This window comes from Ambystoma mexicanum, chromosome 12 (assembly GCF_040938575.1).
Source record: "Ambystoma mexicanum isolate Mex_15411 chromosome 12, UKY_AmexF1_1, whole genome shotgun sequence".
Lineage (NCBI taxonomy): Eukaryota > Metazoa > Chordata > Amphibia > Caudata > Ambystomatidae > Ambystoma > Ambystoma mexicanum.
Genome location: NC_090936.1, coordinates 450,667,764 through 450,676,199, shown reverse-complemented (window position 1 = coordinate 450,676,199; position 8,436 = coordinate 450,667,764).

The following is an 8,436-nucleotide window of genomic DNA, read 5'->3' as shown; positions in this document are numbered from 1 at the left end:
GAGAAAAACAGAACACAAAAAATAAGTAATCATTAACATTGCCATTTTCCCCGTCATTCACGTTCCATTCATATTGCTAGATTCTTTTATATATATTTTAACTTTCTCCGTATTGTTATATTTTTGAGTCTACTCAGGTTGTTTTGTGAATCCCATTATTCTGTGAATCGGAATAATATTAATTATTATTTTCTTTAATGTGCATTGTGTCAAAATGCACTGCAACACCCACTATATTTTTCACTATGTGCACAGTTGTCACTAAATAGATTTCAGAAATGATTTGTTCTCTTAAAGCATTACCTATAGTTGTGCAATTACTTGTCGATCTCCTCTTCCTTTAATCTTCCACCTATAATTTTGCACTAAATTGACTGTAGATTATTTGTCCAGCTCCCTATATATTTATGACTCAATTGTGAAACAAGCTAAACTATGTGTTGACTAAACTGCAGTGGCTATCTGCGTGAAATTTATTTTCCTGTCATGAAGTTTTTTTTCCTGTCATATATTTAATCATCTGTCATTGTTATTCAGATGCATGCTTCGATTGATGTTACTCTCCTTTTACATACTTCGGTTTCTTGGTGATTATGTTAATATTTTTGATCCTAGAGCCAAAGGTTTTATTTCAAATTAATACATATTTCTATGTTGCCTTTATATCCGTTCACATTCATTATTAACTTTTGATATCACACTAACAATCTCTAATCCATACATATGTCGGATTTTGATATGTAAGCAGCATTGCATTTCTTTTATGTGCATATTGGGCCATAGAGGTCTTCTAAGGAATTAGTGTAAGTACTGTAAGTACTGTGTCAAAGTATATAGTACTAGTACTATAGTATAATTCTAGTTCTCTGGCACCGAACTATTAAGACACATGCCTGCACCTAGATAAAGCACTCAATGCTCTAATGCAGTATTTGAACTCTGCTCCTTCCAGTATAGGAAACTATTATTATTCTTATTCTTCTTATTATTATTAACCTCATGTTGGCAAGCATTCAGGCACCATCTTGGATTCATTAAATAGTCTCCAAAATATCAAAAGAGACTAACATTAGACCACATCAAGCTCCCACATCCTGGGTGGCCATTTTAGAATGATTTCTTTTGTCAAAATTTCATATATCCTTAATCACCACATAACTTTAAAATGTAATTAGCAATTTCTCACTTCCAGTGTTTAATGTTTTTTTGGGCCCTGACATGATTATTGAAGCACTGTATAAACAAGCTCATCATTTTGGTACTATTCCCAATAAAAGGACGCAGGCAGCCACAGGGATCCACACATAATTTATGATGCAATAATAGCTGAGAAAAAGACAGTGCTTAATCACAACATAGGTCTGATCTGTAAGTGTAAGATGGTAGATCCATCTGCTTGTGTCTCAAGTATTAAAAACTTAAAAACTAGATACAAAAGTTGGCTACAAGGGGCAATAGCAGATAATGTACAAAGTTTTGAGAGGAAACGATAAGGAGAATTTCTAGTATATTTATAAAAAACACAGGGAGGTGGCAAGAAAAATAGAAATCAATCCTATTACTGCGAGGCAGTGGATTGCATATATTCCCTCCTTCTACTTTGTGGAGGTCACTTCTAATTCTCTTAGCAGTTTGCTGTGTATGCATTCTTGCCCTTATAATTACTCCTTGCAAGAGGATGATATATTAGAACATATACGGAGGGAAAAGCCATTTCTTGCCTCTGGTCTGGATGGTTTAGTCTATGTAGTTATTAAAAAGGACCCCAGCATGTGGACTAGATTGTTAAATTCATTATTTGAGAAGGTTACCCATGAGGGTATAATTCCTGGTTCTTGGAAAAAAAATCCCTCCTTATTTCTGAGCATAAAAAGGACCACGCAAGTAACCTTCCAATTACCACCTGCTTGCAATGATGAACATCCCCAGCAGGAATTATTGAAGCATATTGCTTAGTGAGCTGAGAGCCTGGGCTAAAAGAAATCAGTTGTTGCATAGCCATCAAACAGGCTTTCAGAGTGGCTTGGACACTGCTGTACTTAAGACGCTGAACCTTATTTACTCTGTCTTCCTTGCTTCATTTGCCCTTCATCGATTAGTCATCTGATTTTGATTGTGTACACTTTGGGTGAAGTTAGCTAATTGGGGAATAAAGTTGCCTATACTGAACTTAATTCACCAGCTCTATCAACGGACTTCAGTAGCTGTCAGACTAGATAATACAGGCACTCTTTCTACCTATACAGATGCAAATAATGGATGGATGCATGGGTACATACTTGCACCCCTTCTTTTTAATCTTCAAGTCGCTGACATGCATAAGGCTATTAAGCCATGCAATAATTTCCCCCCAAAAATTGCCAATCATATATATCGTGGTTTAGTTATGCTGATGATACTGTACTTTTGTATTGTACACCCATCGGTTTACAGCGATCGTTGCATGCTCTTGCTGAATAATCTAATGATTTAAAATTCAATCACACTAAAACTAAGAGCGTAGTAATTTTGAAAAGCAAATCGAAGAATATTTTTGAGTTGTTTAAAGATGGTCAATGCATTGAGAAGGTTGAACACTATGTTTATTTGGACACTTTAAGTTGCTATGCCTGTAGTTCTTCCATAGAATAGTATTTGACCCCCCAAGGTTTGTAATACATTCAGGCTAATTAAGAGCTTTACCTGCACCTATTGGGTGGGGGGGGGGGTTCTTTATTGAAGGCCTTAACCAAAGTCTAGTGCTATACATGACATACTAAATGTACTTGAGAACTTCTCAGAAAAACAATTCCAATGGCTTAAAATCCTTCAAGGTAAACTTTGGCATTCAATTTTTGCTCTTGTGAGTTGATTCCCTATCGAGACAGGGCCTTGCTTCTTTAAATACATTGCTACAGTCCTGGTTCATCAGAGGTAGATTAACCCATGTGAGCGGAAGTTTGGCGAGGTCTTCTGCGAGAGCCCCCACTGGGAAGTTCTTGAATGATCTAAACATTTTTTTGCTGGGTTTCCGATGTGTTTGCTTGAATAGTGTGACCTAACTAATGTCAATGGGGATTGCCAGATGGTCAGACCAGTTGAATAAGATTGGAGAGCTGTGATGGAGGGTGATTATGAGGTCCAGGATATTACCTTTTCTGCGAGTTGGGTCTTTTGTGTGCTGTGTGAGGTTCAGAGTGTCAATTCTTCCTTCAATTTAAACAATCTTTTCTCAGGGTAACCAGGTTCCCAAGAGGAAGTCACTTTGACAGAAAGAACTTATCTGCAATAGTCCAAAATCACATCAAAAGCCACAAGTCTGAGCTGACTATTGTAAGGGAAAAAACAGAGGCAAAACCATACAACAAAAACAAGAGGTGAAAAGGCCAAAGTATCCAGCAAGTTTGGGAACCAATGCACAAAGGTAATCCAGAGGCAGACCCAGGAAAACATGCATTTGATTTCCGCAATTTTGGATGCAAAAATGTTTTTGAATTCTCTGCTCTTTTGGAGAGAGTTGTGTATATCTGTGTAATGAGTTTGATTAGTGACGGTTTAGCTAAGGAATACATTATGGGAAATAATTCCTTTCAAGTATTAATGGCCTGAGTAATCCGTTTTCTTTTTACTGACTTACAGCCATTATAGACAGTTACTGTCCCTGATCCGTCTGCTTTCTCCAAATCCCTTTTTTCCTTAGATTTACTTTTTTAAAGAGTTTTTAGCAATGCTGTAAACCAAGAATTTTAACCGTTATGGGGAAGAGAAGTGGTCAGGGGGGACACTATGATCACATAAAACTAATTGGCTTGCATGGTTATTGTTCCAAATAATGGGCACAAGGGACTCCCTGCCTCAACACTAAGAGAATAGAGACCAGCTCCTCTAGTTTAATCTGTTGATGTTTCTTTTTGCCCTGCACAAAAAAAAGGGGGGTAGGATCCAAGCTTCGAGATAAAGACGGGAGGTAAACAATGACCCCAAACACCCGAACATAATGTTGATACCACGAAATAAAAATGATGTTGAAAGCTTTCACTGAAAGTTTCCAACCTAATATCATGTCAAGACAGTGCCCTTTGCAGTGGGAAATAAAAGCAGCAAACTGTATGCCAGAATAATAATTCATCTAATTTGACTGAATGAAGGTTATCTTTAATATCATGTGACATAATAAAATCTCCTAAAATTAACAGTCTTATATTTCAGCCCAGCAGTGGATAACAAAGCTTCAAAGCTATCTAAGACGTTGCTAGCTGCTCTAAGGGCTCTATAGCAAAGAAGTATGGAACAATAAGTTTCCAATTATTAACAGCGACTTGGGAATCGTTATCCCAGATGAGATTTTGAAACATGGTCAAATTCAGCTCTGACTTTAAAATCTGCCTGGATTTCAAGTCTCTGTAATTAACTGTATGCACCTGAAATGTGCAACTCCTGGCCCAGATGGTGAAGATTAGTACAGTCTGGTTTGGCCTGCTGGCTGTATTTATTGCTACTCCTGATTGAATCAGTCCTTCAGATGTCTGATTGCTCTTGGTGGGATTATTAGGGGTTCCTGGAAGAAGGTTCAGATGGACATTTTTACCAAAGCAAGCTCTGGAGGATGCCCTGCACCCCAAGAAGTGATGGCCATTCCATCGGAGGCTGCTGCTTTTCCCTCTGTTCCAGAATGTGAGCTCCAGCAAGTGATTCGCGGCGTGTGGCTCTCTCGAATTTGTCTGATTGGAATATGCTGCTTTAGAAAGACAATTGCATACACTGGAACAAAGGATTTACTAAATTCGCAACACCACTTGACCTGAAGACTATAAATGCCAAATGACAAGAATTATGTTCATTGGTTGATTGTGAAGTTAAATCAATAACTATGTAGAAGCAGGTAGTCCCGGAGCATTCTTGGCAATGCTTCTTCAGCACGTGTATTGTCAGACATGTATTCACATTATCTATGGTTTTTATTTGACCCTCTAATAATGCTCTCTGTATCTAAGTAACATCTTGGCCTTTTAGAGTACTCTACAGCAATCAGGATACCTTGACGGCAAAGAATATTGCCTATATTCATTGCCTTGTATTGCACTCCTGACACTGCCACCTGAAGAACTGGCCACTTCATTGGCCCTCTTTTACTATCAAACACTTACACAGAGCCAAACCTCCCATTGGGCAAGGCCCATGCTTCGGAGGATTGGTGGCAAAATTTTGATAAGAGTTCAGGGTAAGTTTGTCCTCTCATCGCCTTAATTTGAGGCAGGAATCACTGATATGTCATGTCTCTCATCTACGCTCTGCGAAGCAATCATACCATTACGTCTTAAACCTAAACAAAACTCCCACTAGCTGTAGTTTTTACCATTCCAAATAAGGGTTTGAAGCGGGCTTGACGAGGATAGGACAGTTATGAAAGAGTGGGAAGTGTATTTCTATATTGGATCTGTAAGACGGTTTGCGTATTGGGAAACTATCTGTGTTTTCATATTTGCAATTGAAGGGGGTGTTCACGGCCAAAATGTGGAAGGCACATATAGAGTGGGATCTTACCCTGATGGAAAAAGTGCTGGATTCTCAAACAGAGATGAAGGGGTTGTTTCCTTATTGACGCCCTCGTAGAAGCTAGCAAGGGGACCACAGAGCCACTTCGGGGTAGGTGGGAAAGAGACCTGGGCTTGGAGATAGATGGACTATTATGGTGCAAAATGTGTTGTAGAGCATTCAAAGTCTCAATTTCCTGCCACTATAAACTTCATGCTATCAAATGATTGCACAGGTGGCAGTATGACCCTTTGCGTCTTTCTAAGTTGTTTGCCGGAGTGAGTCAATTTTGTTGGCATGAATGTGGATTAAGGGCTGGTTATTGGCATATGTGGTGGGGGTGTGACAAGGTTCAGTTTTACAGGACTGAGGTGCTTGGATAGATAAAGGAGATATGTGGTGTGTCCCGAGAACAGACACCACTACTTGTGCTTTTTGAAATGGAGGAAGTTTAGCGGGAATGTAAGAGTTTGAACCACATGGAACATTTCCAGTTGTTAGCGGCTAGGGCATGCCTGGCCATGCACTGGAAGAGGTCAGTGTTACCAGGGAAAATCAAATGGGCCAATAAGGCTAAGAATATCTATGTAATGGAATGGATCAATGCAGCCCTCGATGGGCATAGCGCAGAAATGGAGGCTGAATAGAGTGAGTTTTGCAGCAGGTTTATGCCCCTGTGAGGTTTATGTTCTTGGGGATATGGTGTTGGACCCGAGGATGAAGTGTTATTAGAGGGGTGAAACTCGGTTCCTCCCCTTCACAATTGAATTTTCTAGTAGTGTGATGTGCTTGAGGTATCTGTCACAACCACACCTTGTAAGGGAAGAGAGTTCGACACTCTCTCCAGAACCACAGAAGCCGAATGAATGGACCCCTCCCACCATGGTTGGCACAGGTACCTTATATATAGATACACAGGACACCACGTGGCAGCCAATGGGGGGAAGAGGGATTAGGGAGAGGTTGTGGATAGGGTGGGGGAATGAGGAACACCGGAAAAAGGGTAAGGAAATACCTAGTTTGGATAGGACTGGGGGAACACAGGGTAAAACCTGAGCTACACAACCCTATCATACATATTCAAATGCGTGATACCTGTAGAACTAACAGATAGACACATAATGCGAATAATTCCTAAACAACCTGCCTCCTAATCCTGTCTAATACATATACATGGAAATTCAACATGAACACGTAACAAAGACTTTGCCATAAACAAGATGAAGCAAACAAATGGGAGGTTTCCCAGCATGATGAGACACACATATGGCCCTGTTAGCAAGCATAAGCGACATGTAACATAACGTGAACACATGTAGTAGCAGATTCTAGTTAACAGCACAAGTTCTTGCGAACACATATAACTTCCTGATTCCAGGAACTGTTGTTACTTAACCAACAATGGCCCTCATTACGATACTGGCCTTAAACCATGGCGCTATTAGCACCATGGTTGGTGCCGGTATCGTAACGAGTCCACCAATGTTCAATGGGGAATTACCACCCCGTTCCAAGGTTGGCTGGGTGGTAATTCCCCATTGAACATTGGCCCTTCCCATTCCCATTTTTGCTTCATAGGGCTCAATGGGACTGGGGAAGGCGGTAAGTACGGTACCGCAAATTGCGGTACTGTACTTACCTCGAGATTCCCTTTGCGGGTCCCTACTTTAACAGCTGGTCTAGACCAGCCGTTCAGGTCGGGTCCCGCAAAGGGACCTCGTAGTAAGGCGCTAAGTGTTTAACGGCGCCGCAGCCTTTCACGGCGCCGTTAAACACTTAGCGCCAGGGTCCTAATGAGGGCCAATGACTTGTGATACTGGCCGTTTTGCAGTTGAACGTTCGTAATTACAGAGGTTCCATCAAGGGTGATTATAACCCAACAACTAGACATAAGCCCCATCTCCCAAAACTGCCATAGCAATGCAATAGTCTGTCTGTCAAGGACGGTATGATCACAATTCCCTCCAGTACTTATCTTTAGTCCAGGAGCCCCACGGGACTACCCGGACAATGTGAACTTCTGCAGAAAAAGGCAAGCCGGCAGCGCGTCTGTCCTCCTGCCGAAACGCTAGTTCTCCGTCAGCATAACCGTGCGCCGGGCGCACCCCAACTCCTGCTTCCTCCGACAACATAACGCCTAGCAAACCAAAATAAGCCGCACCTGTCTGGTGCCGTTGCCGGTTAATAAGCTGTGAGTAATCAGAGACAGCTGGCAAGGCGCACGCAACCCAGGACTACAAGCAGCTGCTAATTCTGCTGGGAAAGGTAGTCTTTGCTTCCCCAGCTCAATCGTGCATAATGTAACACTCCTCGTCTGCCCCATCCTCTATTCCTGACAGTACCTCCTCTGCCAGGGCTCTTCCCAGGGCCAGGTTTATCCGGGTGGCGCATATGAAACTGTTTCACCAACCTGGGGGCATACACCGCTCCTGCAGGTTCCCAAGAACAATCCTCAGGGCCATAACCTTCCCATTGAATTAAATACCATCATTTCTTGTGTCTTCTTCTGGCGTCCATGATCCGTCTTACTTCATATTCTTTCCGGCCTTCCTTAATCACAGCCGGTGGTCGTTTCATGGTCATTCCCGGAGCTGCAGGTTTAAGTAAAGACACATGGAACACCGGGTGTATAGGTAAAGTTTTTGGCAAACATAATTTCATTGCGGCAGGAGACACACATTTTATTACCTCATATGGTCCGATAAATCGAGGCATAAACTTACGCGACCCCACCAATGATAAATTCCTTGTTGACAGCCAAACCCCATCTCCAACTTTATACTTGGGACTCTCCTGCCTTAGTTTGTCTGCTTGTTTCTTGTAGGCCGTTTTAGCCCGTTCTAGATTTGCACGTGCTTTCTGTCTGATCTCGAGAAGCAACTGTTTATGCTCCTGTAACGCCGGCATTTGTTCCATCTCTGG